We start from the raw sequence: 18,326 nt of genomic DNA, 5'->3' as shown, positions 1-18,326 counted from the left end.
GAAAGTTTTTGCAAAAATGCCTCATTTTAAGCCTGGATCCTCGTACGGGATTCATTTTCACTTTTCTTCAAGTCACATACTCTTAGAATTTCATTCCGGTCGTTTTTTCCCCAGTTTTAGGGTTTTTGACCCCGATTGCTGCCGAACTTATTCGGGGCATATATTTCTACTCAGGACTCAGTTTTCGACGCTGTTTCTTTGATTATTCATTTTATCTCATTTTACTTCTTTTTCATTCATAGTATTTTACCATTTGAGCGCATCTGCGCAAATTTTACTTTTTCGGACGCGGCGGGACCCGTTCAGGACACTTTTAGGGTTTTTCTATAAATAGGGGGTCTTAAAATGAAAAATCAAATTTCTCTATCTCTCTCCCCTCTCTTAGCCGAATTCCATGGCAGCCTAAGGGGTTGCCACCTTCTCTCTCCTCTTTTGAACCTCCTTCCTTTAGTGAAACACCGTAGTGTCTTAATTTTTAATGTTTGCCTTGGCGAGGCTTTCGATTCCAACTGATTGGAATCCCGTTTTGGCCATTTTTTGATTTCGGGTTTGAAGCCAAGTTAGGATTTTGGTATAACTTCCTTGGGGTTTAATGTTCACCGTGTTATCCCCAACAAAACCCCGAAATATCGTCAGATTCGGAGCGGTTTCATTTTGGTGGCTTTTGAGATTTTCATCTCAAATTGAGGTAGGGGATGTCTTAGGTTTATATTAATATTGTATTGATTGTCTCTGAAGCTTATATAACTTGAATGCATGCTTTAGTTCAAGTTCTAGAAATTAATTTAATTATTTTCTACGTTTAAGATTTAATTCTCATGATGGTATACAACTTAGAATTAAATTATGGCATGCTAGTAAATTAGGCCTTGGTATGTTTGTTAACATATATTAAATTGGAATTATTTGAATAAGAATTGTAACTTTTATTTAATAATTTTTTTATATGAAAGTTTAATTTACATGGTTGTAACTTGCATGAATTCAACTTGTAATGTGATATTAAAATAGGCCTTGGTATATTCTTTAACCTATGTTAATTTGAGAACATTTGGATGAGTTTAAAAATCTAGAGATTTTAATTAAAAGAACTAATTAAAATCTATTTAATGGTTTCATTGGCTTAATTAAGTTTTTAACTTGATATTTGTAATGACTAAGACTTGTTTACTAGTATATATTAATTTTGGACCATTTGGAGCTGCTTTAGAATCTAGAGATTTAACTATCATAATTTAATTAAATTCTACTTGATTGTTCCAATGACCTAATTAAGTTTTTGAATAGATATATGTAATGACCATGCTAAGTTGTTTAACATATATTAATTAGGAATTATTTAGTTAAGATCTAAAACCTAGAGAAATTAATTAGTTTATTTAATTAATTTTTGTTTCTATTGCGTTAATAATTTAATCATGTGTTCGACATTGGTTATAAGTTTAAATAATGATTTTGGACTTGTAATGGATACACGAGTTTACATTGCCAATATTGAATGATATTGTTATAGCGTGTAATGAATCGCACACTGAAGATTCGACATGTGATGTTGTTATAGTGTGTAACGAATTGCACTCTGAAGATTCGACATTTGTCATGCTATAGTAGTTGTGAACTTAGAGCATGTGTTGTGTAGTTTCAACCTACTTGTACATGGAAGGTAGTTTCGTGCATTATTTCATTCGTGTTTAAGTTGTGAACTTATTTATTAATTTTGGAGGAGTCACTTGGGACATTTTTGCAAATACATGGCTAGAGTTTGGCTCTAGTGCGGAAGGTACGAGTTCTCCCCATTTTATAGTGCGCACTAAGGTGATATTCCAAGCGGGTTAGTTCCCAGAATAACCATTTAGGTCTTAGTTTACTCCGAGATTTGATGTCCAAGTCTTCCACTATTTGATTTCGCATTCAATTTCAAGTTGATAACCAATGTTTAATTGTGACTTGTGATTTTGGTTATTGGCGATTTAATATTGTTAAGTACATTTATACTTTATGATTTTTAATGAATTATCGTAGTTTTAATGTTGTTAAGTACATTTAGGCATTATGATTTTTAATGAATCATTGAAATTTTAATGTTGTTAAGTACATTTATACTATAATATTCAAATGTAGCTTAAGAGTAATCCTATAGATTCATTTGAAACATAGACACTAGGTGGCATGGACCATATGCATTGATTTATATCAATTTAATGAACAGTAAATTGCTAGGTCTATGCATTCTTATCTCCTACGAGTAACTTTATGTTACTCACCCCAAAGTTACTGGGACATTTTTCAGGTACAGTAATTAAGGTTTGAGAATCTCATTATGCTTGGATGATTTGTAGACTTGAAGATTTTAATTCTTGTAAAGGTTAGCTTGAAATGCCACTTGTAGCCTTATATGTCAAAATGTGTATATTTGATTCTAAACATGTAATGTGTACATAAGTACACTCTTTACAATGTATTTGACATGTATGAGATGAGACCATAGGCCAATGACATCTAATTTGTATTCTATACATTTTCACTTTCAAGGTTCATTATGGAAATAATGAAAAATGTCAAGTCATTACTTCACCATGTTTGCATCAGGTGTGGGAATTCCATTTTTATTTTTTCATAAGTTCTCATTTACCATGTATGAGGTGTGGCCAAAGGCCAAACACTATTTTGTTTTAGGTTTCGTATTTTGGTTTCATTTATTGCATTTTAAGGTAATTTTATGAAAAATTGAGGTTGAGAGGTCATATTTTGCATTGGGGTTATTTTGAGGCCACGGGCATTGGGACGCATCTTAAATGTCATATTACGTTTGCATGCATGTTCACATCTCACAAAACTCTTAAGTTTCGACTTTGGAACTATTTTTGGGTGATTTATGAATTTTTATGAAAAATACATGCATTGAAGTATGGTTTGAAGTTTCCTTTTGATTTAATATGTTATGGATGCATATTTGTGACCATGGAAGGTTTCTAATCTTGTTTCGGGACATATGGGATGTATGCATAGCATTAAGTTTAGACCGATCAACTTCCCCACACATTGCAGCAACAGCTTTTGCTGCTTTCTATTGCATCAGTCAGCTAACAAGAACCATCAGCCGGCTGATAGCCTCTCGAGACCAATTCTAGTGAGTTTGCTAGTGAAAAAGGTCGTTTCTGCAGGTTGATCCTTGCCATCAGTCAGCTGATGATTGAGTTTCAGGTGGCCGATCCTTGTCGTCGGTCAACTGATCCTCCCTGAAGCTTGATTTCTTTTCAATTTCTTGGACAACTTCGTTGTACCAAATTTAGAGGGCCATAATTCCTTCATTTCTAATCCAAACTAGGTCTTTCTTGAGTCTAACTTCAAGAGCTTGAAGTTAGCTTTCTAATGGTACCAACCACACACCAAAACTCCAACCATAGTGAGAGTTATGACAGTTTTTGTTAGATAGGGTCATGGCATCACTTACTTTTCCGTCCGGACTCCGAATCAGGTGATTCTTGAGTCTAACTTCATTCATTTTTTATTGTCTTTCAATGGTGTGCACGGTGGCACCCATTTTAGTTTGATTTCTTATCGGGTTTGAAATCATTGCTTTAGTACTTGACTCAATTGAGTTTCGTGGCTTCATGGGGAGTCATTTTGATGACTTAGGGATGACGTACATCTCTAGAAGCCATTTTACTTCTTTCGCTTCCGCATTTCGGATCCGTTATCAGGTCATCTTTAGGTCATCATTGACGCACCCGGTTTATAAAACTTAGGCCGTCATAAAGTTCGTCTTTATAAATCATTGAACTCAATGAAATTTTATAATATTTAATATTAGGGAATTATCATATGTTTAATGTAAGGGTAATATAGTAAAATTAGTAATAAAAGTGTTTTAAGCAATATTATTACTAAACAATTTTTAAAATGCTTCAAATATAAAAAGTGATTTATACAATGTGTCACCAAACACTTAACTGTTTTTTACTGACAATACTTTTACAACAGCTCTACTAGTAAAAACGTTTTTAACATTCTAATAGCAATCCTAAACTGGCTCTAAGTGTTGTGTTCAAGGATTGATCTCAAGGACACTTGGAATGAATGAAGGTCCTCTTGGATTGATCCAACTGGCACAAAATGCCTCATTTGAGATGAAAGTGCAGAAAATCCTATGCTAAGCCCCAATGATGGTAACATGAAGGTAGAGTGAAGAATGGATGGAAGAATGTACACAAAACTTAGGGTTTGGAAACCCTAAAATGACTAGATTTAACGTCTCTAGGTGACACAAGAATGAAAAATAAAAAGAAATGAGGAAGAAAATAGAGTTTGAAAACTCTACGAAACTAGTGTTTAATGTTTCAAGCGAGACGTGGGGTTGACTCACTAGTCGAAACTATAAAAAACCGGATATAAAACATCATTATTGATCCTCTTGTCAATTTTCTCATTTACCGCCTCACTTACAACAATGAAATTCTCTCCCCAAGGAATAACATAAACATAAATTAAAGATGTGGCATTTTTCCTCTCATCCATGGTCTTGAAAATAAAACAAATGATGAGTGGCCTTGCATCTTTGTTGTGTTCTTGAAACACCTTCAAATGATTATTTACTTTGTTATTTGGCAAGGCAACGTCTTTCAAAAAATCAATTGGATTTTTAGGAAGTTCACTCTCTTCATCCCTTTTCTCTTCCTCAATGATCACCATCTCCTCACTCTTCAAAGTGGCCACAGAGTTCATTAGCGAGTTTACTTCATATGTCGAGCTTTCAATGTCAAAACCACATCTTTCATACATTTTCAAAAGGCACGCCTCAAGAAGGTCCTTTGAGAGAATAAAAGGAAGGCTTTCTTCTACAAGTTCATCCTTTTTCTCTTCTACCTCTATAGTGGTCAACGTCTCCTCACACTCTAAGATGGCCGAAGTTAAATCATGATCAAAATAAGGAATATCCTCATTAATCATGTTGTGTTCTATTGGATTGGCCATTGGTAGACTTATTAATTCCTCCTCCTCTTAACGAGAAAGAGTACATTCAAATTGCTTACTTGTCTCATCCTCCTATATACAAGATAGAGTACTTGGTAATTGCTTACTTGCCACTTCTTCCTCCTCATTCTTCTCATCCTCATCTACATAAATTAAAAGTGCGTGCCATTTCTGCACTTGCCTCTTCCTCCTCTTCTTGACGAAGAAGAGTACTTGCTATATATATTAATATGAATATAAATTAGAATTTAATTAAAGTTTACATATATATAGTCAACAAAAAATTGTGGGTTATATAGAAATTTAAATATATAGCATATACGTTTGGAAATTGATACAATTAATTTTATAAGAGTCTTCAAAAGGCGTTGGTCTATTGTGGGAGATAAATAATATTCAGTAATTATAGATACAACTATTTACCACAATTACTTGCTTTCTTTTTTTTGATAATTTCTTCTTCTTTTTTTTTCTATCCCTCTTTGTTATAATCTTACTATATACATATATATATATATATATATATATATATATATATATATATGTATGTATGTATGTCGTGAATATGCATTTTAACAAAAAAATATTCCAAAAATAATGATTAATTAAAATAAATTACTATTAAAAAAAAGTTTAAACAAATTTTTAGTTTTCTATTTAAGGAAGAGGAAGAGTTTTTCACTAATTAAATAGGCAAAAGTGAAAATAAAAAATAAAAAATAAAATAAAATAAAAATTATGAACTATCTGGGGTTGCAAATTGACCCCTCATCTATACCAACTTTGCAAAAAGGACCCTCTCGATCATTGGACCATATTTTTCGGCGCCCAAAGGGTTAAAATTACCAAAATACCCCCACTTATTAATTTATATAAAGATTATAAAATATCATAAATGTAAAATACCCATATTACCTTTCAGGGGCCATAAACAATAGTTCAGGGAGTTTTTTGCGATTTTGCTTAATAATCATAAACAATATCAATAATAATAATAATAATAATAATATACTAATAATTATAATTATAATAATACTACTAATATTAATAATAGTAAAATAAAAAAAATAAATTGCTTAGTTGCAAGATATGTGAATCACTTTTAGCCCATGCGAATTAACAATAAGAATAATAACACTAATAATAATAATAACGATAGTACTAGCGGTGGTAGAAAATTTAAAATAATAACAAAAATAAAATGCTTGATTAGTTTCTTGATGGATCAATATACCTATAAATAATTTTTGCAAGCTCATAAATTATCAAATGGATCCATATAGCCATAAATAATTTTTGAAAGCTCATAAATTATCAAAAAATAAATAAGTAAATAATAATAATAACTAATAATAATAGTAGTAGTAGTAGTAGTAGTAGTAGTAGTAGTAGTAGTAGTAGTAGTAGTAGTAGTAGTAGTAGTAGTATAATAATAATAGTCATAATAATAATAATAATAATAATAATAATAGTGGTAGTAGTAATAATAATAATAATTTAAAATAATAATAATAATAAATTGCTTGATGGATCCATATACCTATAAGTAGTAGTAGTGGTTGGTTAATTAGTTGCTTGATGAATCTATATACCTACAAACAGTTTATGGAAGCTCATAAATTATCAAAAAAATAGTTTAAATAATAATAAAATAATAATAATAATAATAGTGGTGGTGGTGGTGATAGTAATAATAATAATAATAATTTGAAATAATAACAAAAATAAATTATATAGTTTAGGGTTTGATTTGCAACCTGAGATGGTTCAACGGTTTTTTTGCACTTTTGTCAGGGGTATAATATTCAAAAGGGTAATTTGGACATTACTTAAAAACACACATGTGCATGAATGAACCGTATAATAGTCATTCAAAAGGGTAATTTGGGCATTGCTTAAAAATACACCGGTGCGTGAATGAATAGTATAATAGTCATTTAAAAGGGTGATTTGGGTATTGCTTAAAAATACACCGGCGCGTGAATGAACAGACGCCGAAAAATGTGGTCCGGTGATCGAGAGGGTCCTTTTTACAACGTTGGTATAGATGAGGGTTTGATTTGCAACCTAGGTAGTTCAAGGGGTATTTTTCGCTTTTGGTGATAGTTCAAGGGTTTTTTTGCACTTTTGCCAATTAAATATGCATGTATAGATTTGGGATATAATATATATGCTTGGAAACTGGGAAAAAAATCCTCTCTAGTTCCTCTCTCACTATATTGATCCAGTGAGTGGGTAAAAAAGCTAATTTGGCAATTGAGGTAAATTCATATTTACTAAATTTCTAATATATACATACAACTTCCGTATACAACATATCTATTATTTAATAAATTGACTTTCACTTCATGGATCCCAGTTGATTGAAATTTGAACATTCCAAAAGAAAGAACAAAACCTTAAAAAAGAATAAGAACCTAGAAAAACGACCCAGAACAGAAGAAGAATTACCGGAATACGATGCAGATATATATATATATATATATATATATATATATATGCTAATTTTGCTTGCCACAACGTGCATTTCAGGCAAACTTTAGTAACATGATTGCCTTGATTTCTTTAGCACATATCTGTATATGTATAAGGAGAGAGGTGAAAAAAAAAAAAAAAAAAAGAAAAAAACATAATCGTAATGGGGAGAGAAAAAAAAAAAGTTTCAAGAATCGAATTAATTTGACTAACCCTAATAACCCATAATTATATAACGTATTCTTCCTTGTAATTTGGTTTTAGTAGCATATTTTGTATACATATTTTAATTTTTGTTGAATTGTTTTAAAGTGTGATTATTTTATGTTTTATTTTTATTTTAATTTCAGTCAAAAAGTAAAGTTAAATTGTATAATAATATACTCTGTATAATATATGATATAAAGTATAACGTATAGAGTGGTATTCGTACATATGGTAAAAACAAAAGTAAATTTCTTTCTTGACTTGCTGACTTGGCGCTGATTTGGAGATGACAAGACTGTGCTAGGGAGGTGACGTTAATCACCACCGTTAGTTGCTCACTGGATGTCATCAAGTGAGAGAGTAACTGGAGAGAATTTTTTTCCCGGAAACTAATACAATTAATTTTATCAGAGTCTTCCAAAAGGCGTGGATCTTTTATTGGAGATAAATGAGTTTTAGTAATTATAGATACTACTGTTTACCAAATTTACTTGCTTTCTTTTTTTTTGTATCAAAATTTTTTTTTCTATCAAATTTTTTTTTTCCCTATCAATCCATGCATGTTATAATCTTACTATTGAATATGCATTTTAACAAATAAAAATAATAATAATAAAATAAAAATAAAATAAAATAAAGATTAACTAAAATAAATTATTATTTAAAAGAGATAAGTAAAAGTTTAAACACATTATCAGTTTTCTATTTGAGGAAAAGGAAAAAACTCATTAATTAAATATGCACGTATATATTTATATGTGGGACGTGCTTTTTTTTTTTTTTTTTTAATTAATGTCCATGTGCGGTATGAATTATTACACTTTAATGAACACATTTTTATATGAAATTTTTTTTCTTTGAAAGTGTTAAGAAATTCCTTACCCTTTTAAAATAGTATAGATATAGATATGCAGTTAGAGTAATAATCTCCTGCTCCCCGTGGAGTAAGAAAATTCTTCCGCACTTTTTATAATGACCATTAGATCTAATGGTCACGTTCCAAACCCACCTATATGATTTCCTTTTAATACAAAACCACTATTACTATTTCTAGTTTCTAAATTTAATATTTACTAATACCATTAATTACAACAATAAAAGATAAGTAACAAACAAATAAAAATAGAAATCGCTACACCTCTAGAACTAATCGGGATTTTTGTTTTCTTTGATGTCTTTGTTGTTACTTTATATATTAGCTGCCTTTCATACCTTTTTTACTTACCAAAAAAAAAAAATTATGGTAGTAAAAAAAAAAATAATGGATAGTATATTAATAGCAGTATTAAAGAAAACACTAAGAAAAATAACTAATTTACAAAAGAAATCTGAAATTTTATAAAATAATAGTATTTTTTGTCGCGAATCTCCTCATTACATCAATAAATTTTTGTTATTATAGTAGAACTAGAAAAAAGATATTATGTTTACAACTAATTAGAATATGGAATAAAATAAAACAAAATCAACAAGAAATATGAGACAATTTGTGACAAAGGGATCAAATAAAAATAGATTGAATTTCTAATTTTTAAATAGCATGCATTTAGGGTGGGATACAATAATTTAAATTGTAATATATTAATTTTTTTACGAGTGAAGTGTTGTGCAAATCACAAGTTACCTTAAGTTAAGCAAGTGGACAAAAGAATAGAGATTTTATTTTTAATTTTTTATTATTTTTTAGTATATGTTTTGTTTGTCAATAGTGTAATATTTTTTTAAAAAAAAAATTCACACTTGAACAAATAGGCAATGTCATGACTTGCAATTTTCTAACACTTATAAATTTTTTTAAAGAAACAAAATTCCGATTCGTGGTGAGACATGATTTCGAGAGGTGAAGCCATTTCTATTTTTATTTATTTGGTACTTACCTTTTATTGTTGTAATTAGTGGTATTGATAAATATTAAATTTAGAAACTAGAAATAGTGATAGTGGTTTTGTATTAAAATGAAATCATATAAGTAGGTTTGAAATGAGATCATTAGATTTAATCTATTGGTCACTTTAGAAAGTGCAGAAGAATTTTCTTACTCCATGGGAAGCAAGAGATCATTACTCATATATGTTATATGTTTATTTGCATTTCTTTCACTTATTTCTTCTACTTTCACATGTCTTTTTTGCTACATGCTAATTAATTTGGTTATCATCAAAGCACTCTCATGTTTTGATAAATATTTAATGCTTATGGATGCACTTTGTTTCGATAAATATTTAATGCTTATGGATGCACTTTTAAAAATGATTTAATGCTTATGGATGCACTTTGTTTCGATAAATATTTAATGCTTATGGATGCACTTTTAAAAATGAGAGTGCTTTGATGATAACCAAATTAATTAGCAGGTAGCAAAAAAGACATGTTAAAGTAGATGAAACAAGTGAAAAAATGCAAATAAACATATAACATATATGAGTAATGATCTCTTGTTCCACGCCCTCGTGATAAACTTTCTTAAACATTATTAATGCACACATATGCATATACATTATTACATGGTTCACATACAAGAACCCACAGATGGATCGCTCTTTTCGTTCATTTTGAACCCAGCCATGAATAGGGAGGAGGAAGAGTTACAATAATAATAATAATAAAATTATAGATGAGGAAAAAGTGGAACACGTGTCGTGAAAAAAAAAAAAAAGAGCAAGAAAGCCCACGTAATCCATGCAGAGGCCCAAGTGAGGAGTTACACACTTAGTCAATTTAAAGTCATATAATATATCTATTTATTTTAGATGGCATTTAAGATTTTTTTTTTCCTTATATATATATTTTTAAAAAGTTAATTATAGGGGATAGTTTGGTAAATTCACAATGACATTCGACGAAAAGTAGTCAGAGGTGAAATGTAGGGAGACAATTTGTTCACTTTTGAAACAATAGTGACTAATTTGCTCACTTTTAAACCACGTAAGGTATTGTGCTCACTTGGTGAAACTTCATGAGCATTTTTTTGCACTTTTGTCTTATTTTAATCTTTGACTTTTAAGTAATAAGATGGCAAAAGTGCAAAAAAAACCCTGAAATATCACCAAAAGTGAAAAATACATCCCCCCCCCCCCCCCCCCCCCCGCGGGAACTATCTTGGGTTGCAAATCGAACCCTCATCTATACCAACATTGCAAAAAGGATCGTCCTGATCACCGAACCACATTTTTCGGCGTCTGTTCATTCACGCGCCAGTGTATTTTCAAGCAATGCCCAAATTACCCTTTTGAATGACTATTATACCTCCGATAAAAGTGCAAAAAAATCCCTAAACTATCAAGGAAGTGAAAAATAACCCCATAAACTATCTCGGATTACAAATCAAACCCTGAACTATATAATTTATTTTTGTTATTATTTCAAATTATTATTATTATTACTACCACCACCACTACTACTGTTATTTTTTTTATTTTATTATTTAAACTATTTTTTTAATAATTTATGAGCTTCCATAAACTATTTGTAGGTATATAGATCCATTAAGCAACTAATCAACTAATTTTTTTGTTATTATTTTAAATAATAATAATGATAATAATAATAATAATAATAATAACAATAATATGTCACGAAGAGTGTTTTAATAAGTAAATATTGAATCTTTGAATGAAAATACCTCAATCAATGTACCTTTTAAGTCACTAGACCTTTTTAATGTAAAAAGATTGAATCTTTGAAATAAAACGAGAGTTTTGAGTTAAACTTATTCGAGTTCCCTTTGATGTCACGAAGAGTGTTTTAATGAGTAAAGATTGAATCTTTGAATAAAATAACTCAATCAACGTACATTTTAAGTCACTAGACCTTTTTAATGTATAATTATTGAATCTCTGAAAGAAAATGAGAGTTTTTAGTTAAACTTATTCGAATATTCTTTAAAGTCACAAAGAGTTTTTTTGGTGTGTAAAGATTGAATCTTTAAATTAAAATACATCAATCAATGTACATATTATGTCATTAAACCTTTTTAATGTATAAAATTGAATCTTTGAAAGAAAATGAAAGTTTTGAATTAAACTTATTCGAGTTCTCTATGAAGTCGTGAATAAGTTTAACTACCACCACCACCACCACCACCACCACCACCACTACTAGTTATTATTGTTATTATTAATATTTATTTATTGATAATTTATGATCTTGTAAAAATTATTTATAGGTATATGAATCCATCAAGTAATTTATTTTATTATTATTACTACTACCACTACTAATACTATTATTATTATTATTATTACTATTATTATTATTATTAGTTATTTTTCTTATTGTTATTATGCAATTTATTTTTGTTATTTTACTATTATTATTACTACTACTATTATTATTATTATCAGGCAAAATTGCAAAAAACTCCCTGAACTATTGGTTAGTTGCAAGATGGCCCTTGAAAAGTATTATGGGTATTGTACATTTATAATATTTTACAATTTTTATATAAATTAATAAGCGGGGTTATTTTGGTAATTTTGACTCTCTGGACAAAATGTAGTTCGGTGATCAGGAAAGTCCTTTTTGCAACGTTAATATAGATAAGGATTCAATTTATTAACCCCAAATAATTTAGGAGAATATTTTTCACTCTTGGTGATAATTCATGAATTTTTTTTTTGGACTTTTGCCTAATAATATAGGAATCTCACTTAAAACATACATTTAAAATTAAAATATATTCGAAAATAAATAAAGGCAAATAGGTTTTTGGCTCGTGTTTTAGGTCAAATGACCTAGGTAAGTATGTGTGTATCACACGTGTGTGTATGTGTACATTGTGTGTAATATGAAGAAGTTTGGAAGTGTGTTGGGGTGAGTGAATTGAATAGGGTGATGGGTTACAGTAGTAGTAGGGCAGCTGATAGGCAAAAAGAATAGGGGCATCGGTAGAGTTTTGGCGTGCGCAGGGAAACAATTAAAGGGTAAGGAGTAGGATCCTGCACCTAGAGAGGCGTGAATGTGGGTGTGATGGAGACTCAATGAGAGAGAGATACAGAGGGAGAGGGAGAGGGAGAGGGAGAGGAGAGAGGGTACAAAAATTAAATTGAGGAATAGAATAGAAACCGAACAGAAGAGATCTAATATTATTATTATTATTATTATTTTTTGTCGAAGAGGAGATCTAGTATCATCTGATCTGATATATATATTCATATATATAAGAGTATCTGAAATCTCAAATCTGTGATCGATCGTCAAACATATCCACATTGAACTGAGTGTTTGAATGTATTGTTGGCGCTTCCTTTGCTTTGCTCAATTCCACTGCTTCTTATTTAATTCTCGGTGTTGCACACTGCCCTCTCTCTAGCTTACCAATCATGACCATTGTAGGCAGATAAACAACACTACGTTCTATTCTATGGATACGAATCACTTTCTCTGTTTTTAGCTGCTCATTCTATCAATTTAAACTGAAAGATTTATTAATCTCGCTTAGATGTATCAACAGATAGATTAATACCTATGTAGCACTAATCCGGACACTAATCCGGACACGAGACAAAGGTATATGACTTGGACATGACTATATATAAAATATAAATTTTTATTTTTATGTATCTATTCAGTAATTTTAATTCATTTATACTTTCTATATTAATAGTTGTTCCGAAATAAATTAGAAAATGAAATTATGTCATTATTGTAATGATTTTTATATCATATATATCATTATTTTATTACTTTATGATGATAGTATTCATGTTATTTTCAAGATTATTAAGTAGACTTGTGTTAGAAATGTCCGAAAAGTGTCGGCGAAGTGTTTAGAAAGTATCAACTAAGTGTTCGAAATAATAAAATTAATTTTTATTTATGAACACGTATATGAAGTGTCGAACACGTATCCAAAGAGTGCCCAAAGAATGTCAGTACCCAACACGGGTACGGCTAATTCATAGAAGTGTCTGTACTTTTTCGATTAATACCCTACTTATAAAAAAATGTATTACTCTTTGGACACTCCTCAGATACGTGTATTACCCTACTTGTAAAAAAATGTATTAATCTTTATTCATATATGTATTACCCTACTTATATGTATTAATCTTTATTCATATATGTATTACCCTACTTATAATTAAAAAAAAAATGTATTAATCTTTATTCATATACGTGTAATACATATTAATCTTTATTCATATATGTATTACCCTACTTATAAAAAAAATGTATCAATTTTTATTCATATATGTATTAATACTTGGCCCCTCCAAAATTATTTTTTCTGTAATGGGCCTTTAACAAATTTAGGCTCAAATTCATTTGCTATATAATAAGATTGTGTGTATACATATAATATACTCAAGCTTTGTATAGTTGTTGTATATGCTGATTGTCGGATAGTGATATGCTAGTTGTTTCAAACTGACGCCTAAATAAGAATTTTAACTATATTTTTTAAAATAAGGTAAAACGGATGTAAACATGCAAGTTCGTTTTCTTTCTCCTTTTATCTTTTGTTTTGTTTTTCAATTTGAAGCTTCTGTCTTTTTTACAAACCCTTCTCTTTTTTTTTTTCAAATATTCTTCAATACATTATTTCTAAACCAGTGGATTAGGAATATATATATATATATATATATATATATATATATATATATATAAAATATTATCAATCAATTAAACAAAAATCTTATTTTATCAATATATACTTTACCCCAAATTTTATTAATTGATTTAGAGATTCGATTCCAACTTACAAAATAGAAAACAAAATCTCTCTCACTTTTGAGTTGAGATCAAAAGTGAGTAATGAATAGGTTAGATTCTCGAATACCATATAAATTACTTCATCTGTCCTAAAATAGTTGTTTACTTTGGGAATTGTGCTATTTTGGGATGGAGGGAGTATATAATAATATTTTTTTATACATATAATATATGTATTTTTTTAAAAAAATCAACATTTACTTTTTTAATGTTGCAATTCATACTTATTTTTATGTAACTCGAAGTATGAGACTGGTAATTGGTTCAAATGGAGTCTTACTCATATTTGGCGAAGATTGGTATAAAGGACCTTTGAATTAGAAGCATCACTTTTGAATTATTCTCTTTATACAATTGTACTATTATTTGATAATTGAAAATAATGAAAGATAGATAGTTTACTATGTATTACACGTTATGCGTTTCAGTTTTTGCTAGATTATTAATTTGTATTATTATTACATCAAATTCGTATTTGTTTATAAATTAAAGTCTAATTGTTTACTTGAAACTTCTTTAAAGTTGGGCTTAAATCTTATTTGTGTTAGGGAAGTTTGATAAAAAAATAAAAATAAAATAAAAAACATTCTTTAAATTGTTTTTTTTTTCTTTTTAATAAATTAGCAAAAATTTGGCTAGATATATATTTATATGAATATAATGAATAGTAATTTTTTAAATCCCCCTCCCAAAAACAAAATCTTGACTCCGCCCGGAGGACAATTAATATGCAAGATTAAAACAATAAAGAAGCTTAAACGATAAGGAATCTAAAATAATAAGATAAGTTACCACGGAGATAAGAATAACCACTACTCTTCCCGATATCTCTCCCAAGTCGGATTGGAGAGAAGGTCACAGAATGAAAGCAGTCTTATAGCTGAACAAAACTATCAGTACTCTCTTCTACTTAAAAGGTACGCAAAAACTAAATACAAAATTCTTTTTGTGACATACAATCATTCAAAACGAACTTAACCGTCAGAATGGGTGATCGGCACCACGTTGGTGCTAGTCTCGGTCAACTCTATCTTCTCTTATAGTGGTTCCGAATCGTATAGAATTTCGTATCGACAATTATACTATTTATTATTTTAGTGTTGTTGATCTAAAACTGTAGTGATTTTCACGCCCAATCTGCAGCAAGGAATGGGTAGAGTTATGTTTGGAAGCACCGTATCAACATCATATAATTAAAATTGATGAAAATTTAGTTCAAACTTGTACCTAAATTTTCTTTCATTCCAATTCTAAGGGGTCAATTTAGTACTTTCAAACATAACATATATATGCACTTCACTTGCTTTTTTCAAAAAATAAAATGATGTAACTGTCCTTATAAACAATTTCGTATGTCCTTATAAACAATTTCGTATTCTACTTCGTTTGTGTTGGAGGGATAGAAAAAAAATAATAGGAAAGGGAAAGTGTCTCCCTCAATTTTTATTTAGTTGAATGGAAGCAATACTAGAATGGATAGATGGGGTGGCATTTTTTTTGTTTGGTTGGAAGGAAAGGAATGCGAGTTTATATATATTTTTACCAACATATTCTCATTATTATTGTTTATGTATGACAAAATTTCAATAAGGTTATTGGAGACTAAAGTTAGTATTACACATTTATAGGGTATTTTTTTATTTTATTTTTGGGTAAGTACTCACACACTTTTCCTTGGACTTAAACCTTTCCGCTTCTCTTTTCCGTCCAATTTTGGACGGATAAGATTACATAGGCTAGGATGGATTGAGAAGCTTTTTCTATCATTCTTCTCTTCCATCCTTTCTTCCAATCGAACACAACTAATGAAGCCTGTTGGCACAAATGGCCTTAAATCACCTCTTACTATTTTGATGATAATAAACAAAGATAATAAGTTCTTTTAACATATCTCCATTTAAGATGCAGTTAAGAAGGAGCACAAGCACAAATAAAGAATAATGGCATGGACTCATCAAAGAAGGGATGACAAATGGAAAGCCTCTCTTCCATCCACAGGGGTAGCTTTGAAATGGTGAGAGTAGATTAAATGTAAGGCAAATAGATCATAGCACTTTGGTTTAAAGCTCACAATGCATTTCATTCATTATACAAACTATAACTTTTGTCACTTGAACTAACCGAACAGATGCTCAATATTGCCGATCAAATAGCCTTATTAAAATGACAAATTTTATATGATGTGGCTAAACACTTCAGACATATAACCGATCAGATGATCTCAAGTGATTGTACAGATCACTTCATATTAACGATAAAATGCATATGATAGTGAGTTTTGAAGGTTTCAAAAATAATCATATAACTAATCACTTCGTTCATATAACCGATCAGATAATCTCAAGTGATTGAACAGATCACTTCATATTAACGATAAGATAGAGAAAATAGTAGGTCTGGAAAAACTGAATTTTTTCATATGACCGATCAAATCATTTATATAACCGGTCAGATGGGTTCAAATCTTAAAAGTGCAGGGAAATAGGATCTCATCCTACCGATCACATTATCAATTTTACCGGTCAGATACTTCAACTGTCCGAAAAATTGAAGCATGTGTTCGATCACTTGACTTCAAGTGACCGCACAGATGAACCATATGTTCGATCAGATGGGCAAAAATTCAGGATAATTTTTTGTTGAAACGGTATTTTTGGCAAGCTTTGAAACCTAATCCAACGCTATTTAAACCTCTATATAATATCCTCAAGGTTTTCATATTAAATATGCGATATATATCAAGAGAGAAAAACCTTGTGATCGAAAAAGGAACTTACATAGATCATTATTTCATTCATATCATTTGAGCTTTAACCTTTGTGTTATATTCTATATTTGCTATAGGTTTATGAGCCTTGATATGCGCTTAAAATCTGAGAGCTTTCTTTTACCATTATTTCAAAAATCTTTGTAAGGGTTGGTGTAAACCAGCAGAAGTCTAAGAGAGGATTGTTCTCTTAACAAGAAGATTTAGAAGCGGTGTGCTTCTTGTACCAGTTTGCTCCCCACCTTTAAGGAGAAGTCTTATTGGGTTTTTTGGGAAGTCTTAAGAGGGATCTTAAGCTAAGGAGTAAGAGTTTCCGAACCTCGCTAAATCTTGGTGTTCTAAGTTTGCTTTCTCTCTCTTTCTACCCTTTTTACTTTGTTATTCAAATATTATTGCGTATGATGTTTATATATTAACATGCTTTCAATAAATCATTTATTGTTTATCTTATATAATCTTTGAATCAAATTATTTGGTATCATTCTGCTTAGACTCTATTCACCCCCCCCCCCCTTTAGCGTCATTTACTGTGATACCCCCGGATTTCCAGATGCGGGTTGGCCAGGCCCACACCCGATTATCCGAGGATATCAAACCAATTAGCAACAAACGAAGACAGAATACAATTAAGAAAAATAGGAATAAATAAATTGCTGAAAAGAAACTAGAACAATAACCCAAACGTTAAAACCTCAGACTAAAATTTTATAAATAAAGAATTAATTTGATACATCCAATTTCTCCAATTTTAATACAACTCGGGAATCCACCTCTAATGGACCCCTAATAATCCAAACAGAAATGAAAACTACTTAAAGAACATCCAGAGTAAACCATGGAGAAAAGTTCTACGTCGTCGGAAGAGTGAGTAGTAGTCTCTGCTTAGCACGATCAAGTCTAAGTCTGGGACGGATGAGTACCTGAAAAATAGAGGTGGGTCAGGCCCATGAACAAGTTCTAACATACTACAATCCAAGCAGAGACTCGATACGCATATACATTCTAACCAACTCAACAATAGCTATTAGTCCGTACGTAAGTATATTCACACTACAGGACTCTCACTGGACTATGGAGAGGGTCTCAACCTGAATAGAAGGCAACATGCAAAAACGCACCCATAGGTGGGCATGAGTACCTAGACCTAACAGGGTACACCTCAACCTCTCATATCCAGCTACGCATCATA

This window comes from Cornus florida, unplaced genomic scaffold (assembly GCF_030987335.1).
Source record: "Cornus florida cultivar Cherokee Brave unplaced genomic scaffold, ASM3098733v1 CherokeeBrave_3.0.0_Hap2_Chr02, whole genome shotgun sequence".
Classification (NCBI taxonomy): domain Eukaryota; kingdom Viridiplantae; phylum Streptophyta; class Magnoliopsida; order Cornales; family Cornaceae; genus Cornus; species Cornus florida.
The sequence above is the reverse complement of the archived record's forward strand: the minus strand, read 5'-3'. Positions refer to the sequence as shown.